General features: G+C 34.6%; 1 long non-coding RNA gene across 1 annotated transcript in view; it reads right to left on the reverse strand.

Moving 5' to 3' along the window:
* LOC102246546 overlaps positions 1-13,358 on the reverse strand; it is a 301,492-nt gene extending 288,134 nt beyond the window's left edge. Inside the window, exon 1 of the long non-coding RNA XR_001362641.1 lies at positions 13,245-13,358. This is a non-coding gene — a long non-coding RNA (uncharacterized LOC102246546). The remainder of the gene's footprint in view (positions 1-13,244) is intronic.
* Positions 13,359-21,700: the final 8,342 nt, after the last annotated feature.

Consider the following 21,700-nt stretch of genomic DNA (forward strand, 5'->3'; position numbering starts at 1 on the left):
TTTTGAGAGTAATAAGACAAAAGCAAATGGTAAGAAAGTTTAGTAAAAACTTGCTTACTCGTAAATGTTAACAGTGAGATATAAAGAAAAAATTGACAAGCTGGAAGAGTGTTTTCTGCTTGTGTGAATGAATGATATCACTTTGTTGGTTAATGAAGATTAAAACCCTCACTGTAGCTCCTGTAGGAAGACCACAAACAACCAGAACATGTGGAAAGAACAACAGGTAACAAAACCAGGGACACTTAGGATGGCTCTTGAAGTACACACCACAAGATTCAATCCCCCAGGTGGTGGGACTAAGTGCTGCTGTGGTTCAGCAAGCACATGACGAAAAAGCAGTGCAATGTGAGGAAATGACTACAGAGGAAGGAAGGATTTGTCAGCAGTGCAACTGGAAAAGTAATTCTCCAAAAAAGAAAGGCTTGGCTTCCATGTGAATTTAGCTTGGATCTGAAAAGAAATTGCCTAAGATTTTCTGAATGCTGGCATTGCAGGAAAGGCATGTAGCTCCACTGGCAGTGCCAGCCTTCCTACCCACTCGTAATAGCTCAGGTTGAGGAAGATGATTCTGGAAAAGCTGTTGCTGCTCCTTTGATTTCGTACTGAATCCTGGAGTCTAGAGATTTTAAATGCATTTGGCTAAAATGAAGAGAACCAAGATCACATTACTCATGATTATCCAACTTTAGAGAAGAGGATTAAGGACAAAGATAACCCAAAACTATGACAGGAAAAAGGTCACTCATCCTCCATACTATTGCCAAAGTGATCTTTATTTATTTCCTTTATTTTGAAATTGAAATCTAGTAAAATTTATTCGTTTGGGTCTGCAATTATATGAGTTTTGCCAAATGCACAGCATCATGTGACAACCATAATTTGGGTATTGTTTTAAACCCTGCCCCCTGCTCAACAACTTCCAATGGTTCCTAATGGCTGATAGGTTAAATCTAAATTTGGTAGCATGGTATGAAGCCTCATCATGATTTGGTGACTGCCTATTTTTCCAACCTCAGCTCTTACCAATTTCTCTCTGATACCCTGCAGACTAGCCATACCAAAATTCTTGTACTTAACCTGAACTCACCTACTCATTTTATGAATGTATATAAAGGAATTAATCCAATAGATATAAAAGGCTACTTTTATGAAATTGTCTGCTGCAGCATTATTTAAAATAGCAAGGAGGGAGAGGAAGAATTGAGAGAAATATACAACAATAAATAAATACTCAGGAAGGGGAGAAAAATAATAATTACTCGCTTGAATAATTAAGTAGTTTTTTAAAATAATGGTTATAAATACTCTGTAATAGCATATGAAGTATATAAACATAATACTTTGGAAAAACAAAAAGAACAAAAAACTGAATGTTCATTAAAATTACAACTATGCAAATATGTGGTTATGGAAAAACAATTAGAAGGAAAAATGCCAAAAGAATAATAGAAATTATGTGACAATGGTATGATTGTGGGTGGCTTTTTACTTTATCTTCCAAACTTTCTGTAGCAGTGCTAAATTAGTAATAAGTGTTTTTAATTTACTATTTTTTAAATTACTTTTAAGGAAGACTTTTAGTTGTCCATCTTTTGAGGTAACTAGTTCAAGAGGAAAAGAGCTTAAAACCAAGATGAAATACAAGTTGAAATATTTGCATTTTATTTCATTCACCACTGCGCTAGGCACTGTGGACATAAAGATGAATTAGATATAGTCTCTACCTTCAAAATTTTTCAAATGTATCAGGGAAAACATCTTCCAAATATATATATATATATAACAGTGTTATGAACCCGATTATTAGTAATATGTAATGTGACACTTAGAAAAGAGTGATTAAGTCAGTTCAGCCAAGGAAATCTTCATGAAGAGGTGGCATTTAAATAGGACTTTGAATGCCCAGCCATTGTGGTTTAGTGGTTATCGTCAACCTATGAACCAGGAGGTCAAAGTTCAATTCCTGCCAGGGTTGCAGGCTCAATCTCCAGAAGGGGGCATGCTGGAGGCAGCCAATCAATGATTCTCTCTCATTATTGATGTTTCTATCTCTCTCTCCCTCTCACTTCCTCTTTTAAATCAATAAAAATATTTTTTAAATAAAAAATAAATAGGTCTTTGAAGAACAAGTAGGAGTTCATCAGGTAGAAAAGAGAAAACGTAAGCAGATAGACAAAATCGGAAAACTAATAACATAGTAGCAATAGACATAGTGGCTGAAATGATGGGAAATAAAAATGGAAACTACCATATTGAACACTTAAATTCTGAGCACTATAAATAGATTATAGCTAATTTAATCTTCACAAAATTTCTAGGAGCTGAACACAGTTATTGCTCTTATCATTACCAATTTATTGACATGGAAACTATTCTTAGTAAAGTTGGGATACCTGCTTGAGCAATCACACAGAAAGTGGTAAAGATGACATTTGCATCCAGGTCTGTGTGTGACCCTAAAGTCCTACCTTTACCCACCAATAATTACAATACCGAATCAAGAAAGGACCTTAATGGTCCTATCAAGAAAGTCAGACTTAATTCCATAAGAAATTCAAAAGAGTCAAAGGTTGCTAAGGTACCTTGGGAAGCTAGAGAGATTGGAAGACCAATTAGGAACATAAGCAATCACTTAATAAAGCTCTGAATCAAGGAAATAAAAAATGGAAAAGACATTCAGATTCTAGAGGTATTTCAGAGGGAGAGCCTTAAAGACCATGAAGGGGAGAAAAAAGGTTCAAGGTTTACATTTTGGTGACTAAAAACAATAGTAAATAAATTAACCAAGAAAAAGCAGACAAGTATAAGAAAAAAAATTTTTTAATTGTGGCAAATTGAATTTAAGGTTTCAGTAGTACATCCCAGTGGCATTTTATTAGGCAGTAGAACCACAGCCCATGGACAGAATTATACTTTCTTCTGGTACCCTACATGTCAGATGAAATTCTACATTGGAAGATTAAGTTGCTTCCTTCCTTTATTTATTCACCTGAAATGTAGACCAATTAATATAATAATATCATTTAAGCATCTATAATTCCTGGGGCTGAATTATACCATGATGTTGAATATTATGAAAATTATTCAGAGGAAAAGATATAAAATATGTAAATCAATGACTTCAGATGGCATTTTAAAAGCCTATGAACTCACCAAAGAGATGAGAATAAATTTGAAATTGTTAAATAAAGTCAATAATACAATAAAGTATTAAGTCCTAAAGTTGCTAGTATATGCTTTAATACAAAATATTATCTAAACTAATGAGGGAGGACTTAACTTTTCCCTGAGGCAGAATAGAGAAGTAAAGGAAAAGCATCCCAAATCCTTCAAATAGTAGGCCAAGAAGAAGAGTCAAGGAAATTCTCACGAAAGATTTTGAAAGAGGCAGTGAAATCTTTCTCCAGCACTTTATTTGGATGAGAAGTCACTGAAAATACCTAAGAAAATTCATGATAATGACCCAAGTGGTTGTAGCATTACTAGTAGTAGTGGTAATACATAACCATTACTTTAAATCAGTACCTATCATCCATTCAGTACTTTGTATGTACCAAGTACTACTTATAATTATTATATGGTTAATTCTTACAACTTTAGAAATAAGAATTACACAAGCTTTTAAATTCATGAGTGTCAAAGAAGTGAAGGATTAACACAACTGGAGAAAGAATTCAGCTTTTACTCAAAGATTAGAAAGATGGATAGATTCAGCATATTCCAATTTTTCTACTTTCCCAACATAATTAGATCCTGTTGTTTTGCTCACCTTAGATCCACACAAACACAGACTTGGGTATTTTATTGCCACTGAGCTTTATCCTTAACACAAACTTATGGTTGAGCCATAGCTTTTTTCCCCAAAATCAGTTTTTCTCTTAGTTAAAAAAAAAAATAAAATAAAATAAACCAAAAGAGCTAGCTAGATGCTTCAACACTGAAGGAAATTGATTTTGTATAATCCAGACAGAGGGGGGAAGCCAGGAAATTTGGAAAGCTCGGCCATTTTAGACCACACCCAGTCTGCCGCACTTAGGTTGTGTGACTCCTGTTTGGCAATTTCCTGAACAGTTACATGCCCCATACAGATTCAGCATTTAAGTCTTAAATATGTGTGGCCTGAATTGGCTCCCACCAGCTGACTATCTTATTTCAAGCCGTCCAAATCAGCCACAATGTTAAATATCCTTCTAACTAAAGCATACTGATCTGCAAAACTGCCAACAAAGCAAATGGCAGGAGAATGGGGCTCAGGCTTAAAGATGCAGGAGCTAGTTACTGCCTCAAGTCAAAGAAGAAACTGGATTTGTAATAGATCTTCATTTGATTAAAGGGAAACAGAATAGTCCTAAAAATTCAGCAAACACCATAGCAAATCAGAGCTATGTTTGGAGTTTTAGGTAAGCTAAGAAGTCATCTTTCACAAAAAGTATAAATAAATCAGATTCTACCTCTTACCTCAGGTTCAAAGAATTTTAGGAACGTTGAATTCTTATAATACTAACAAGTTTGTTCATTTGGAATTTAAATTATTTTAAAAGTAGTGCTTTGTGATATAGAATATTTTCTATAGGCAATATAACTTCTGTTATAGAGCAACGTATTTTAGCCATATTGGGAAGTAAGGCTGACCATGATTTGAGGTTTTTACTGTTTAGTCTGCAGTCCTAAACTACAAAAGCTTTCTGTCTTCTACTTTTAAAAGGAAAATATGAAGCTTTTTGGTCTATGTGAAAGTAGAAGATTGTATTTTTAAATATATAATTCAGGTTCTAAAAGACATTTATCTGTTCCAGATCCCCTTTGATGTAATTAATTGCTTCAGATTTGTCTACCTGACCTTTTTATTTTAATTGAATTTATTGGGGTGACATTGGTTAATAAAATTATATAGGTTTCAGGTGTGCAATTCTATAATACATAATCTATATATTGTATTGTGTGTTCAGCACCCCAAGTCAAGTCTCCTTCCATTGCCATTTATCACCCCTTTACTCCCTTCTACCTCCCCACACCCTGCTTTTGTCTCTGGTGACCACCATACTGTTGTCCATGTGTATGAGTTTGCTAGGTTTTTTATGTGTTTTTGTTTGTTTGTTTGTGTGTGTGTTTTGCTTAAGCCCTTTACCTGAACTTTTATTGCAAAAAGAAACAGTCCTAGATTAAAGAATCAAGAGAAGACATACTTAAAATGAAAGGGATCAATAGCTCCTACTCACTCTACAAAAATCCTGATCCTCTTTTGTCATTTGTTCATTAGAAATGAAGGTCTAATAAGTACAAAATAACATTTAAATGGTAATATACTTACTCCTTTTATTCCTTTTCAAAAACAAGGCTCTGATGGAACATTTGTGCTTCTAATATGTTCCCCTCCCCTGGCACATAACCAGCTTGCTATTTTCCAAGCGATATTTCATTTCAGGGCTTTGTTACAAGGCTCATAATCTTATTCATTTCCTTGTTACCCGATTGAATAACTTAGTTGAGCCACAGCAATGTTTTAAGTGTTGCATCAAAATCTACAATTAAATGAAACTTTAATGAAGCTGCTTATTAATCTTGTAATAGGTCATCATTTACATTTATGCCACAAACTGGTAGTCTTTTTTTCTTTTATTCATATTTCTAGACTCTTCTATTTGACAATATTCTAAATCAAGTTATATTTTAATGTGCACAAACAGAATTTCTATGAATTACCTTTCTACCAAATCTGGCTAAGTGGCAATACCAAAGTAGAAAACACTGATTGCTTTTCAGTATATATATTCATGTTACTAAATTAGTTTTTCAAAATGTTTTAACTTTTCTGAAAGAGCATTTCCATATGTCATAAAAAACTAAGTGTGAGATTTTTTCACATAGCAAAACTTCTATGTACCTGAACTGAGCTTATTTATTTTCTCTAGTTAATATGAAATTCTATACAAAGATGCTGTTATGTTATGATATAGAATCTCTAAATAAAAAATTGTTACCCGTTACAAAAGAGAAATGTTAAATAACACCTATACCCTTTCTAAGTTCTGTAAGTAAAATTAATAAAAGTATTTTTTATTTTAATCACCAACAAGAACAGAATCTAATGGCCAGAATCTTAACAACTACATTTTCTTTTTTTTTTCTTTTTGCTTTTTTAAAATTTGTTTGTTTCTTTAACAACTGTATTTTCAATCACACTTGAGGGCACTATTTTTCCATGTGTATTTTTATATGGTTATGTTAACAAACATTTATTCTTATAAACAATTTTTTAATTTTTATCAAAGTTTTATTTATGATTCCAGTTTGGAAGATAGATGGAATTACAGATATGACTAATATAAAACCTCATAACTCCATGTAGCTACAATTTAAAAGAAAATACATTCTAGAAAAGAAAAAACTATGGAGACAAAAGATCAGTGGTTGCTAGGTTGCGGGGGGAGGCGATAAACAAGCAAAGCACAGAGGATGTTTACGACAAAGGAAATATCTATATAACATTATAACAATGCATATATGTCATTATATTTTGTCCAACAAAACTATAATGCAACACCAAGAGTGAACCCTAAGGTAAACTATGGACTTCGGGTGATAATAAATGTACCACTCTGGTGAGAGTGTAAGGGCAGGGACCTATGTACCTTCCTCTTAATTTTGTTATAAACCTAAAACCCCTCTAAAAAATTAATTCTTTAATAAAAATACATTTAGAATTTATTCTTTTAAGAATTTTTAATGTTGGCATTATTGGAGGTGTTCTCCCCCACCGCCCTTTGCCTATCTCCATCCATCCCCGCCTCCCCCTCCCTTGGCCTTCACCAAACTATTGTCCGTGTCCATAGGGTATGCATATATGTTCTCTAGCTAATCCCTTCACCTTCTGTATCCAGTCACCCCCCTCCTCCCCTTGGGCACTGGATACTGTTCCATGTATCCATTCTTCTGGTTCCATTTTGTTCATCAGTTTATTTTGTTCATTAGATTCCACATGTTAGTGAGATCATAAGGTATTTATCTTTCTTATAGGTAACTTTTCAAACTCAATGTCAAAAAAATTATAATAAATTCATGTGCTAGCCCTTGTTTACTTCCTAGAAAACATTATATCATTGAGGTAGTCAATGTACTTGTAAGATCTCAGTCTGGTGCTTACTGTAAGGAAAAATCTGTACTAACCCTTAGGGATACCAGGAAAAAAAATGAATAAAAGACACAACACTAACAGCATAAAGCACAAGTCGTGTGTGAAAGAGACAAATATGTCTCCTTAACGCCACAGAATATGGCTTTGCTTCTTCTGGATGCTAGAAGTGGCACTTCAAGGCCCTGCCACATGTAATGCAGAACACTTTCTTGTTGCAACTCTTCCTTTAACTTTTATTATGTCACCCTCTTCTGATTCTTTCCGGCATCTCTGGATATTAAAGAGAAGGAATGCTGAGGAGAAGCATGAGCTTTATTTCAGATCTTACTTTCACTCATCATTGCTCCACCACTTACTAAGTGACTGTGGGCAAATTATCTCTCTGAGTTGCAACTTTCTCATTTAAATTAGTGTACGTACGCAATGAGATAAAGTATGTAATATCATTCATTCATTCCATGGTGATTGCTCTCTAACTGCTGCATTTCCTTAGTTCTCTATCCTTTACTATATTTTTCTTCTTCCACCCCCTAAATTTTTAATAAGCCTTAAATTCAGTCTCTAACTTTTTGCTCTCCTATTCTCTCTTTTTCTTAAGAATTGAATGGAATCCTATGCCTACATCAGTTCCTATTTGGCATTTCCCAAATAGTAATTCTCAAGGGTCCACAAGGTTTTTTGAAGAGATCATGATGTGCAAGTTAACAATGGTATCTGTTTAGTATCTACTTCTTAAAATGTTAATAAAAATCATGTGTAGCTATGCACCTAAAACGGAACACTTGGAAAGGCTGGGAGTACCAGTGCTGTAATATGTGTGGTGACCATCAGAAATCAGAGGAAGGTGCTGCAGATACAGTCGCTGTTCTTTTATAACTCACCCGAGCACTGCTGGTCATCAGAAAGGTACTAATCATTACTTAGTTTTAAATCGTCTAATTTTGGTCTCTTATTACCTAATTTATACCAACAACCAGTCATTGCTTAAAGAAAGATAACACAAGAAAAGGTTGAAATACATACTAGTGAATACAAACACAATAAATATGCCAATTTGCCTCAAAATGATCTCCTCTTGATCCATTAGTTCAATCTGTCTGATGAAAATTCATTAAAAATGCATCCCTTTTTTTCTGTACCTCAACAGATAATACAAACAACATAAACTATAGAGGTGACTATATCCAATTTGGCTTTATTTTAATGTCACACCTGTCAGAATGGATATCATCAATAAATCAACAAACAAGTGCTGGCAAGGATATAAAGAAAAGGTAACCCTCACCCACTGTTGGTGGGAATGCAGACTGGTGCAGCCACTGTGGAAAGCAGTATGGAGTTTCCTCAAAAAATTAAAAGTGAAATTACCTATTGTGCCAGCAATCCCACTTCTGAGAATATATCTGAAGAAACCTGAAACACTAATTTGAAAGAGTATATGCACCCCTATGTTCATTGCAGTGTTATTTACAATAGTCAAGATCTGGAAATAGCCCAAGCACCCATAAGTAGATGACTAGATAAAAATGCTATGGTACATTTACTCTATGGAATACTACTCCGCCTTAAAAAAAAAAAAAAGAAGAAGAAGAAGAAGAAGAAGAAAATTTTATCTTTGTAACAACATGGATGGATCTAGAAATTACTATGCTAAGTGAAGTAAGCCAGTCAGAAAAAGACAAACACCATATGATCTCACTTACATGGAATCTAATCAAAATAAGTTTACAAACAACATAAAATAGAAGCATAGGTACAGAGAAAAGACTGACAGCTGTCAGAGGAGAGGGTGGTTGGGAGCCTGAGTTAAAAAAGGTGAAGGGATTAAGCAAAAAATAAATACGCATTTTTTTGACACACAGACATGAACAACATGGTGATAGCCAGAGGGAAAGGGGGGTAGGGGCAGATGGAAGTGGGCAAAGGGGGAATAAATGGGGACAGAAAGCGACTTGACTTTGGGTGGTGAGCACACACACATGCCATATGCAGATGATGTTTTATTGAGTTGTACATTTGAAATCGGTATGTTTTATTAACCAATATCACCCCAATATATTCAATAAAATTAATTAATTAATTAGTAAACTCTCACAGATTTTTGTGTCCATATTGCCTTCTGTTTTATACATACTGACACAACCAGAGTATTCACTTATAATAAGGTTCCAAAACCCATAAATATAATTGTGTAACATAGCTGGGTTTTACACAAAGTTCTAAGTTAACTTAGTAGATATTTAATTCAACTTTGCCTCACAGACAGCCAGTGTTCAAAAAAATAAAATAAAATACATAAATTATAATAAATTTAATCTACAAATCTATAAATTACAATAAATATAATTTAATATGTTCACATTAAGGAGTTAATTGTTGGTTCTTTATATTAAGAATCACTATTAAGAAGGTGTTTCTATATTCTTAATGTGAATAAGGTACTTCTTTGTATATTTGCAGATAACCTTCAAGAAGATAAAATATCCCAAGTTTATGTGGTAGATATAGATGGGTTTAGAATATTGGCTTGAGTTTAATGTGCACTGACTCTAAAACATATACTAAAAGTTGTTTTTTCTTTAAAAAAAAAATCCCAGATATTGAGTTTACTTTTATTTTCTATTCTATTATTCTCTCTTAAAAGTTCATTTAAATTTTCACTTGTTTTAAGTAAACCAAAGTTTATACAATGATATTAATGATAATGATGATTTTCCTTTGACTAAAATCAATCAATATATAAAGCTTCATTCTACAGAGGCTAATGTCAATCGACAAGACATTATATTTAGTTTTTAACTTTGGGTTTTTTATATTATGATGCAAAGTTACTATAATGCAAAAATGGTCACTTACAGGTAGAGTAACTATGGCACACAACTGCAGTTGTATTTGGTGTTCTTGGAATATATGGGTCCAAGAAACAAGAAGCTACTGCTTCCCTGCCAAGAAGTCAAGTTTAATTTGCTTTCTTTTCCCCTCCCTCGTCAACTGGCTGAAGTACAAGTTCCACTGCAAATGCAACAACCAGCAAACACAGATGCCATCATAAATACATAATGCTGCCAAGTAGGAAACCTTACATTGATGAATAACAGAACTCCCCATAGCAACGGGAAGATATTCTGAGCAGCATATTTAAATCTTGAAGCCCTATTATAAATAAAATGCATGCATTCCTTATAACTAAAAAATAAGTTAATTTAAAAAACACTGACATTTACTATTACTCAATGGCTAATTTTTCTGTCTAGTTCATATTCTTAGTGGACTGAGAAATTTTATAAATCTTTCATTCTGAACTTCTGCAATACATAACTGTGATCAAGGAGGCCTTGCTATGCCTTAAATAAAGTTTGCCATACTCAATAAAATAACAAAAACCACAAACCGTTTTCAAACTTTGCTAACAAAATTCATAGTCTGATAAGCTAATTTGGGTGTTTAAGATTTACCAAGAGTGACCCGCCTCCCCAGCATCAGTGGGCCTGAGTACAAAATGTGAAAACAACAAATATTTATAAGCATCCACTATGGAAACAAAATATATTAGATGCTGCAGTGGAACGAAATTGAAGACAAGACTTCTACTCCGCAGGAACTTTTCCCCTAGTTTGTAGGAATCACTTATAAAGGACACTAATAAATCAAAGCAGTATTGCGATAAACACAAAACAAAAAAACTGATCCTTGTGGGACAAGAAACATCATTTGCCCACAATTGCTCTAAGTTCTGACCTCCCCAAAGCAAAAATTCCAAACATTACATATCAACAGATGCAAAAACTAGAAAAGGATCTTTTAGAGCAGAGATGAGATAGAGGCTCAAGACGTCTTCAGCTTTTGTTTTAAGTCCAAAATATGTTGCAATGAATTTATGAACTCTTTCGCCATCACAATCACTATGAAATATCAATGCTAAGGAGTGACATCACCAAGATGGTGGAGTAGGAAACCCCAACCTCTGTTTCCCCACAGAGATCAACAATTAAACAGCTATCCATCAACAAAAACAGCTCTGGGGGAATCGGGAGTCCACGTAAGAAACTTTAGCAACACTGCGGAACAAACAAAAAAACAAACAAACAAAAACAAAACACCTGAGAATAACTGCACAAAAAGGAAAGGACGAACAGTTTCGTTTTGTGTGCGTCATCCCATCCCCCAGGATGGCACTGCTCAGTGCCAAGAGGGAACTCGCCAGCTAGAAAGAGGTTCCCTTGCTGGGAAAAGGAAAGCAGGGTGAGTGATCAGCTTCCCCAGCCTTCCAGGACACTGCACAGAGAATCCACATCGGTTTCACCCTACCCAGAGACCAGCAAGGCTGAGACATATAGAGAAAGCTGGGGACAAAGAAGAAGGGAAGGGACTAGCAGTAGCAACTGCACAGCAGAAATGATTACGGTTCCCAGAGTGGTCCCTCTGCAGAGGACCCTAGCAGTTCTAGCCACTGAGGAAACTAGTACAGCTGCAACAGAACCCCTGCAGATGTCACTGGTTTTCACCCTACAGGTTTTGTTATTTTTTAATTATACCGACTCCAGATGCCTGAATCACTCTCTCCACACCTCTTCCCTCCTTATCAGAGCTTGGGATCTGCACGAACATCCTGCCCTGGCTTCTGCAGCCGCATGATTGTAAGATGCCAGCCTAGATTTCCATGACTGACCCACCACTGTGCACACACTCCAGGCGAGCTCCTTCAGCGTTGTACTTGCACACCTCCAGCCCCACTGCTGTCACCAAACTCCCTGCCTTGTGCACACCCATGGCAAGACTCTGCAGCCACAGGACTGCACACTGACAGCCAGAGACCCTGCAGTTGCCAGTGCACCCACACTTGGCACCAACCCTTGATGTCTGCCCTACCCCCACCACTCTGTGTGTTTCTGAGATCGGCACCTGTCACAATATAGCACCAGCAGCTGGATCCCACAGCCCAGGTGTACACACCAGTGGCTTCAGTCACCAACACTGCCTTCCCTAGTCCCTAGCCACTGGACCTGGAGGTGACACTGAGGAACCAACAACCCTGGTGTCCACTGAAAAGCCCCCACAGTGCTCATCAAGGACCAATAGCTGCCAATGTTATGGACTCCAGCAGCCTGAGTCACAGACACCATGCCCCACCGCCAGGACCCAGAACTGCCATACACACCCACACTGGTACTCGGAACCACTAGACCCGAGCTTACAACATACTGCACTCTGTACCCCCACACACTTGAAGGTCTTTCCTTACTAAAGCCAGTCCATAAACTTTGGAAGGGGTGACTGCTTCTTCAAATGTGTAGACACCTATGCAAAGGTATTGAGAATCACAAAGAATCAGGGAAACATGACATTATCAAAGGAACACAGTAAATTTCCAGTTTCTGATACCAAACAATGGAAACCCAGAAATTGCCCAATAAAGAATTGAAAATAATTGTTCTAAAGATATTCAGAGAGCTACAAGAGAACAGGTAAACAATCAATGACAATACAGGAAAACAATACAAGAGCAAAATGAGAAGTTCAACAAAGAGAAAGAATACACAGGAGAACCAAAAGGAAATTTTAGAACTGAAGAATACAATGAATGCACTGAAGAAGTCAGTAAGAGCTTCAACAGCAGACGGCACCAACCAAGCAGAAGAAACAGTGAGCTCAAAAATATATCACTTGAAACTACCAAGTCAGAGAAACAAAAAGAAAAAAAATGAACAGAAATAAGGAAAGCGTATGGGACACCGTTAAGAGAAAAAACTATGCATCACTGAAGTTCCAGGGGGAGAAAACAAACAAAAAGGGGATAGGAAACTTCAATAAGAAATAATGTCTGAGAACTTTACAAACCTAGAGACAGATTCAGAGATCCAAAATCAGGAAGCTAATAGCTCACTCCACAATTTCTATCCAAAACAATGCTCTACAACATACATTATAATAAAACTGTCTCAAATCAAAGATGAAAGGAGAATTTTAATAGCAGCGAGAAGAAAAAAATTTCTCATACAACAGAATCCCCATAAGGCTATGAGTGGATTTATCTGCAGACCAGGAGAGAATGGGCTGATATATTCAAAGTGCTAAAAGGAAAAAACTGCCAACAAAAATATTTTACCTGGCAAAGTTGTCCTTCAGAAGTGAAGGAGAGATAAATACTTTCCCAACAAACAAAATCTGAGGGAGTTCATCACCACTAGTCTTGCATTATTAGATAGACTGAAAGGTCTTCAAGCTGTAACAAAGGGACACTAATTAGTAACATAAATGTAAAACATACAAGAATGTAGGGGGTGGGGGTGGCAGGGGAGAGGTCAATGGGGGGAAAAAGAGACATCTGTCATACTATATGTAATACTTTAAACAATAAAGAATTTTAAAAAATAAAATAAATAAAATAAAAAGGTTAATCTGGAAAAAAAGACATAAGAATGTATAATATATTGCCAAAGGTTAAGTATACAGTCAGATTCAGCAAACTCTAATAGTGTAATATGATGATTTGTTTACCATTTAACTCCAGGTTACAGGGGGAAAAGTATTAAATAGAATTATAGTTATAACAACTTGTTAATGGATACATAATATAAAAAGATATAAATTGTGATATCAAAAACCTAAAATGTAGAATGGAGGAGTAAAAGGGTAGTTTTCATACATGAACAAAGTTTAGTTATTGGCTTAAAATAGACTGTTATATCTACAAGATGTTTTATGTCAGCCTTAAAATAAACACAAAACAAAAATCTATGCTAGATACAGACAAGATAAAAGGAAGGGAATCTAAGTATATCACTATGGAAAATCATCAACTCACAAAGGACGACAATGAGAAAGGAAGAAAGGAACAAAGGAAGTACAAAAGAGCCAGAAAACAATGTAAAGGATGGCAATATCCTTACCTATCAATAAATTATTTCAATATAGATGGATTAGATTATCCAATCAAATGGCTTAGAGTGGCTGAATGCGTGGGGGAAAAACACACAAGAAAAAACAACAACAAGACCTATGATGCCCAAAAGACCTACTTCAACTTTAAAGACACACACAGGCTCACAGTGAAGGGATAGAAAAAGGTATGTCATGCAAATTGAAACCAAGAGAGCATGGGTAGCTATACTTATATATCAGACAAAATAGACTTTAACAAGAGATCATGAAGGTCATTATGTAATGATAAAGGGGTCAATTTATCGAGAGGATATAACAATTATATGTACCCAACATCAGAGCTACATTAAAAATGGGCAAAGTACTTGAATAGATATTTTTACAAATAAGACATACAAATGGCCCAACAAGTATATAAAAAGGTGCTTAACATAACTTATTGTCAGGAAAATGCCAATCAAAATCACAATGAGATACCATCTTATATGTATTGGAATGACTATCACAAAAAGACCAGAGATAACAACTGCTAGAGAGGGTGTGGTGAAATAGGAACCCTGGTACACTGCTGGTAGGACTACCATGGGAAACAGTACAGAGATTCCTTAACATGAAAAATAGAACTACCACGTGATCCAGCAATCCCACTTCTGGGTGTATATTTAAAGGAAATGAAATTACTATCTTGAAGATCTGCACTCCCATGTTCATTGTGGCAGTATTCATAATAGACAAGACATGGAAACAACCTAAGCGCCCATCGACAGATGATTGGATAAAGAAAGTGTGGTGTATAAATAAAAAATACAAATCAGCCATGAAAATAAAGGAAACCCTGCCATTTATGAGAACCTGGATGAATCTTGAGGGCATTATGTTATTGAAATAAATCAGATACAGAAAAATACTCTATAATCTCACTTATATATAAAATCGAAAAATGTCAAAATCAGAGAAATAGAGGGTAGATTGATGGTTACCAGGGGCTCTGGGTTGGAGGAAATCGCGAGATGTTGGTCAAAGGGCACACATTTTCAACCATAAGTTTAATAAACTCCAAGGTCCTAGAAGTACAGCATGGCAACTATAGTTAACACCACTGTATTATATACTTCAAAATTGGTATGAGAGTAAATATTAAATGTTCTCATAACAACAAAATAGTAATTATATGAGGTAAAAGATGAGTGAGAGTAAATATTAAATGTTCTCATAACAACAAAATGGTAATTATATGAGGTAAAAGATGAGTCAATAGACCCTACTGTGGTATATATTTTGCCATATATGTGTATCAAACACCACACTGTAAACCTGACTTAAACTTACACAATATTATATGTCAATTATATTGCGATCAAACAGAAAAAGAAAAGAAAATGTCAATGCTTTTTAACACCGCCTAGTTAAGGAAGCCTATAATTCTTACATAGTGTTTTCTCAATAAAGATATATTGGTCTATGGATAAATTTTAAAACCTGTTCTTTTGGATTTCCTGCAGCTAAAAAAGCGTATTTCATGTACAACTGAAAAACTATAAGATGCCAAACAAAAGGTTCTTTTCATTCACATTTCATTAGCATTTGAAAAACTTTAACTATTTGCATGTTCAGATCTCTAGCATCAAAGCTTACTCAGTCCTGGCCAGTGTGCCTCATTTGGTTAGAGCTTGAAACCTTACATCAAAAGGTTGTTGGTTTGATTCCTGGTCAGGGCACATACCTAGGCTGCAGGTTAGATTGTGTGCAGGTGGCAACAGATTGATGTTTCACTCTCACATTGATGTTCCTCTCTCTTTCCTTCTAAAATCAATAAAAGTATGTCTTCAGGTGAAGATTTTTTAAAAACCATACTCAATGGCTATGTCTTTTACAATTATATTTTTAAAATTCGTTGAACAGATCAAGATTGTTTGCTGCATGCATGTTTATGTATGCATACAAAGCTCATTATTTATATCTCTTAAATATTCCTATAATTATTTTAGTTGGTAATAACATATTAAAATCAGTTCTAGTGTCACTGAAATCAGGTTTTAAAAATCATAATTCTTGAACTTGATTTGTAAATTGTTAATTCTGGAACTATAAACAAAAAATTCTATCACATATACAGCAATATTAAGAAAGTAGCATATAAAAATAAAGTATATGAAAAAATCCACAATTATATTAGATTGATTTTTATTAAAATATGACTACTTTTTGTAATTTAAAATAACATTAAACTAGCCCACTAGTTTTTATACTTTAAAAATCACAAAACTTACTCTAGGTGGCGTACTTCTATAAGCTTGTGGAAGAAAAAGAATACAATGGAAAAATCAAGCTTTTGTGTTATCTCTAATCAATGATTATTAAACATATGAATTCAAAAATCCACCAATATTTGAGATTTGTTAGTAGAAAATTAAGCTCAAACTTAAAGTTATTAAGCTAAATTAGGATATAATTAATTACAAAATAGTCCATAATGACTCTCTTTAGAGGAGTAAATATTTCCTTGTGAGAAAAACCTTAGAGAAATCTTACGCAGAAAAATGAAATACTTAGTAGTATCCTCCAAAAATGAAAAGAAAAAAATATTGTATTCAACTCTTTTTACATCTTTAACTTATTTTTTTAAAGTCCCTCTCATTCTAAAATTCTAAATCTAGGGTGCCACTGTTGATGCCATTTGTTTGATACCATTTCTATTTCCTGACTGCTATTGGTTTTCTTAAATCAGCGATATATCATGCTATTTGAACTTCTTTTTAGCAAGACAATTATAGTTTTTCTTCAGTCATTTTTATCTGGAACCACCCAACTCTGATAAACCTCAAAGAACTCTAGCCATGTGTATATATTTAGTCAGACTAGTGGGGAGATTGGGGAATTATCAACCAATGGGGCTGTGTTGTCTCTGGTTCTCTCTGTCATACGGAATGTGACATGTATACCAGTAGAGTGAAATTGGATCTAAAATCAGCTGTCCTTCGAGTCCAACCCTTGAAACCCCTGGCTATAGTTACCAATCTGGAGACCTTCAAATTTATTTTAAATTGATGTGATATTATGATATGCATTGTTACCTAGAGTTTTTAAAGAACATGCTCTTTGATAAACCTCAACTTTTTTGTTGATTCCTCTGATACAATCACATTTCACAAAATTGTTACCCATGTTTTCTTTCATGCAATATTTAAGTTACTTAAAAGGGAACTGAATTCACAATTAAATGGAATTATTAGTAGTATTTCTCTCAAGTTGCTTAGGCATAAGCTCAGATTTCTTCAAAGTTACTATCCATTCTCTATTTATAAAGGTTCATTATTACTTGGACGTCTACAAACATGTTTTCATATCAGCGACTTATTTGCCAAATTACTATCTCCAAGTTTATTTTGGTAGCAGCAGTTACATAAGATAGAGAATTTTTCCAGGACCTAAAGAGTTGAAATTAAGTTGTACTTACTTATAATGTTATATTTTCTTACATTAAATAGTAGAGAAACAATTGACCCTATTGGAATTCACTTGTGGCTCAAATGGTTTGTTACAATATATGCTTCAAATTTAACTTTGGGGACACCAAAATCTTTCTAATTATTAATCAGACTTTTATATTAAGAAACAATGAGGACAGAATATAGGACTTGATATTATTCTTGCTTTCTACTATGCCCATTATAATACAAAACTCATACCTTCTATACTCAATGATTACAATTTGGTGCAAAAAAATTATATATATATATACACACACACACACACACATACACACACACACATACATACATGCATACATACACACACACACAGGGGAGAGAGGAGGGAAGAAATGTATATATGAACATTTTCTATATGTGTGCAGACAGATTTTTTCTTTTTAAAAGACTACCAAACTGCCGAACCGGTTTGGCTCAGTGGATAGAGCGTCAGCCTGCGGACTCAAGGGTCCCGGGTTCGATTCCGGTCAAGGGCATGTACCTGGGTTGCGGGCACATCCCTACTGGGGGCTGTGCAGGAGGCAGCTGATCAATCTCTCTCATCGATGTTTCTAACTCTCTATCCCTCTCCCTTCTTCTCTGTAAAAATTCAATAAAATATATTTTAAAAAAAATAAAAAAATAAAAAAAATAAAAGACTACCAAACTACCTACATCTTCCTTCTTTAAAAAATAAAGTTTAAAAAACTACTGAAGGCAACTAATATAAATCAAATAAATTCAGCTGGACTTCTGAGAAAAATAACAGCAACAATTCTACATACAGGGTCTCCCTCAAAAATATATATACGCTTTAACAGATGATAGCTCAATTAATGTTTCATTCTTTTCAGATTTAACCCATTGAAATTAATAATTATTCAAAGTATGTATACATATTTTCGGACACCCTGTATATACTCATTTTTTAAATTACAGCGAGAAAAGCATTCCATTCAATAAACAAAATAAACACATATCCCTCAGTTCTTTATTATGGCATCTAGAGAAAATAGGGTTGGGGGGAATATGGGAAAAATAAATAAAGCAGAATAATAGGGGATAACACAGAGTGTCATATACAAACATAATAATAGAACAAAGGGAATAACACAAAAATCCACAGAATCATCTGCTTCTGCCAATCAGTCTTCAAATAACTGAGTCTAGGCAGATGTTAGTGGGCCTCAGGAATACCTGATGGGCTTGTTAAAAACAAATTGCTGGAGTCTCTCACATAACAGATTGGAGTGAGGCTCAATAATTTGCATTTCTAGCAAATTGAAAAATGAACATGCTTTGAGAACCATTCACTAGAACTCTCTAAATAGCCCATTAATGAATCTTGACCATTCACAATATCCTTAGAGTTAGAGCAAATTCTGCAGCTATTGAGAATGATCCAGGTTTATGTATCTCAAAGTAGTCAAACTCTGAGTTATTTTATTTTCTTCCTGTTATTAATGTGGTATATATATGATCTCATTGGCAGCCTTAAGCATAATGTTGTTCCTGATATGGATATTAGATTTTTGAAATGACTTCCTGATTACAATTTATTTTGCCAGGGAACTAAGTGAAGCTAAAGTACATCTGGAAGATTTGTTAAATAGAGTATACCATAATGTGCAGGGTATTTTACTTTTAATTCATTCAAATATGTATGTTCTGTGTGCAAGCATCAGTTAGAAGCTGGAATGACAATAATGGACAAAGCCGGATATAGTCTCCGACTTCATTTAAAGAACCTATTGGGGAGGACAATCACCTGAAAATATAGTGGCAAATGGTCCAAATGAAAGGTACGTGATAATATAAAAGTATACAACTGTTCTCCAGAGGAGTTAAATATTGACATTTCCAAGTTGTTTCACATCATTGACACATAGGGTTATCAATGTTTTATTTTAGCCATTCTAATGTGTTCAATGGCATGTCATTAAAGCTTAAATTTGCACTTCTCCCTATTAATTGTTAATGATTTTGAACATTTTTTCATGCATATATTTGCCAACCTGATAGCCTCTTTGTGAAGTGTCTGCCTTTTGCCCATTTCCTAATTAGTGTTTTCTTACTATTGAATTTTGAAAGTTCTTCATATATCCTGGACACAGTATGTTTGTAAATATTTGTCTGTGGCTTGTTTTCTTTAACAGGGTCTACTCTGGCCTGTCTTTTCATCTTCTTTAACAGGGTCTTTCTCAAAACAAGATTTTATTTGTGACAAGATCCAATTTATTCTTTTTAAAAGTTGCACCTTTGCTGTCACTTAAAGAATTTTGGCCAACCCTAGGTCATATTGGTCAGATAGTTCTTTCCTTTTTTTTTTTCCTAAAAATTTTAGTCTTACATGTTACATTTAGATCCATGACTCATTTTGAGTTTGTTTGTTTTTTAATATGGTGGGAGGTCTAAGTTGAGGGCTTTTTATCTTTGCTATGAAATATCCAATTGTTCCAATACCATTTTTTAAATATTCAACTGTTTCACACAATTCTTCTATTGAATTGCTTATGCAACTTTTTCAAAATTTAGTTTTTCATACTGGTGTGGGTCTATTCTGGACCTGTTCCACTGTTTTGCTCTGACAAAACCACACCACCAGTAGCAATACCACATTGTCATGATTACTGTAGCTATGTAATTTTTTAAAAATATATTTCTTTTTATTGATTTCAGAGAGGGAGAGGGAGAGATAGAAACACCAATGATGAGAGAGAATCATTGATCGGCTGCCTCCTGCACACCCTCTTCTGGGGATCGAGCCCGAAACCCAGGCATGTGTCCTTGGCCGGAATCGAACCTGGGACCCTTCAGTCCACAGGCTGACACTCTATCCACTGAGCCAAGCCGGCTAGGGCTAGCTATGTAATTTTTAACATCCGGTAGTCTGATTCCAAATTTATTTTTAAGGTTTCTTAAACTATTCTACATCATCTTTTCATATAAATCTTAGAAAGTTTATCTACAAAGAATCTGAGATTTTAATAGAAATTGTATTAAACCTATATCGATTATTTGGGGGAGAACCGACATCTTTATTATATTGTCTTCCAATCCATGAATATGGTATGTCTCTCCATTTTTTAGGTCTTTTTTCTTTTATTAGCATTTGTAGTTTTCAGCAAACATATCCTATATATGGTTTTAAAATTTTATACTTAATATTTGTATATTATAAATATTATTTATTGCTAGCATAAAGAAATACAATTGGTCTTTGTTGGCCTTGTATCCTGTGATCTTGCTAAACTCACTTGTTAGAGTTCCAAGATGTTCTTGGAGATTTCCTGGGATTTTCTATGTAGACTATCAGGTTACCTGTAAATAGAGACCATTACTCCCTTCCAATCCGTATGTCTTATTCCCTTTCTTACCACACTGCACCAATACACCAATACTATGTCAAATAGAAGTGGTTGAGAGTGCACATCCTTGCCTCATTCTCAATCTTAATGGGACATTTAACCTTTCATTAGGTGTGATAGTAACTGTAAGTTTTGTGGATTTTGGTCAGACTGAGGAAATTTCCTTCTATTACTGAGTTAGCTTTTTAAATGATAAATGGGCGCTACATTTTGTCAAATGCTTTTTTATTATCAATTGAAAAGATCAAGTGGTTTTTCTTATTTTCTTAATATGATGTATTGCATTGACCAATTTTCAAAATATTAAAGCAGTCTGCATTTCTGAAATAAACCCCACTTGGTGGTGAAACTACTCAAATGTCCTTCCACACTGGATTACCAGAATGTCTATGGTACATTCATACAGTGGAATATTACCTAGTAATAAAAAGGAACAAACTATTGACACATGCAACAGCACCCATGAACTTACAAGAAAATACTCTGAAAGAAACCAGTCTGAAAGGGTTACATATTGTGTGATTCCATTTATAGAACAGGTAAGTGACAAAATTATAGTGATGGAGAAAAGATCAGCAGATGTCAGGCACCTGTGTTAGAAGAGGGTATAACTATTAAGGAGTAGCAAGAGAGAATTTATGAAGTTCTATCTACACATATAACATTTCATAATCAGAAAAAAAAGAGAACATGTAAAAATTGTGAAATCCATACCCTAGTTAACAGTATTGTTGCAATGTCAATTTCCTGCTTTGATAATGCACTATGGTTACGTAAAATAGGGAGAAGTTAGTACACGGGAATTCTTTGTACTGTATTGCAACTCCTTGTGAGTCTGAAAG

Source organism: Myotis brandtii, unplaced genomic scaffold (assembly GCF_000412655.1).
Source record: "Myotis brandtii unplaced genomic scaffold, ASM41265v1 scaffold285, whole genome shotgun sequence".
NCBI classification, from domain to species: domain Eukaryota; kingdom Metazoa; phylum Chordata; class Mammalia; order Chiroptera; family Vespertilionidae; genus Myotis; species Myotis brandtii.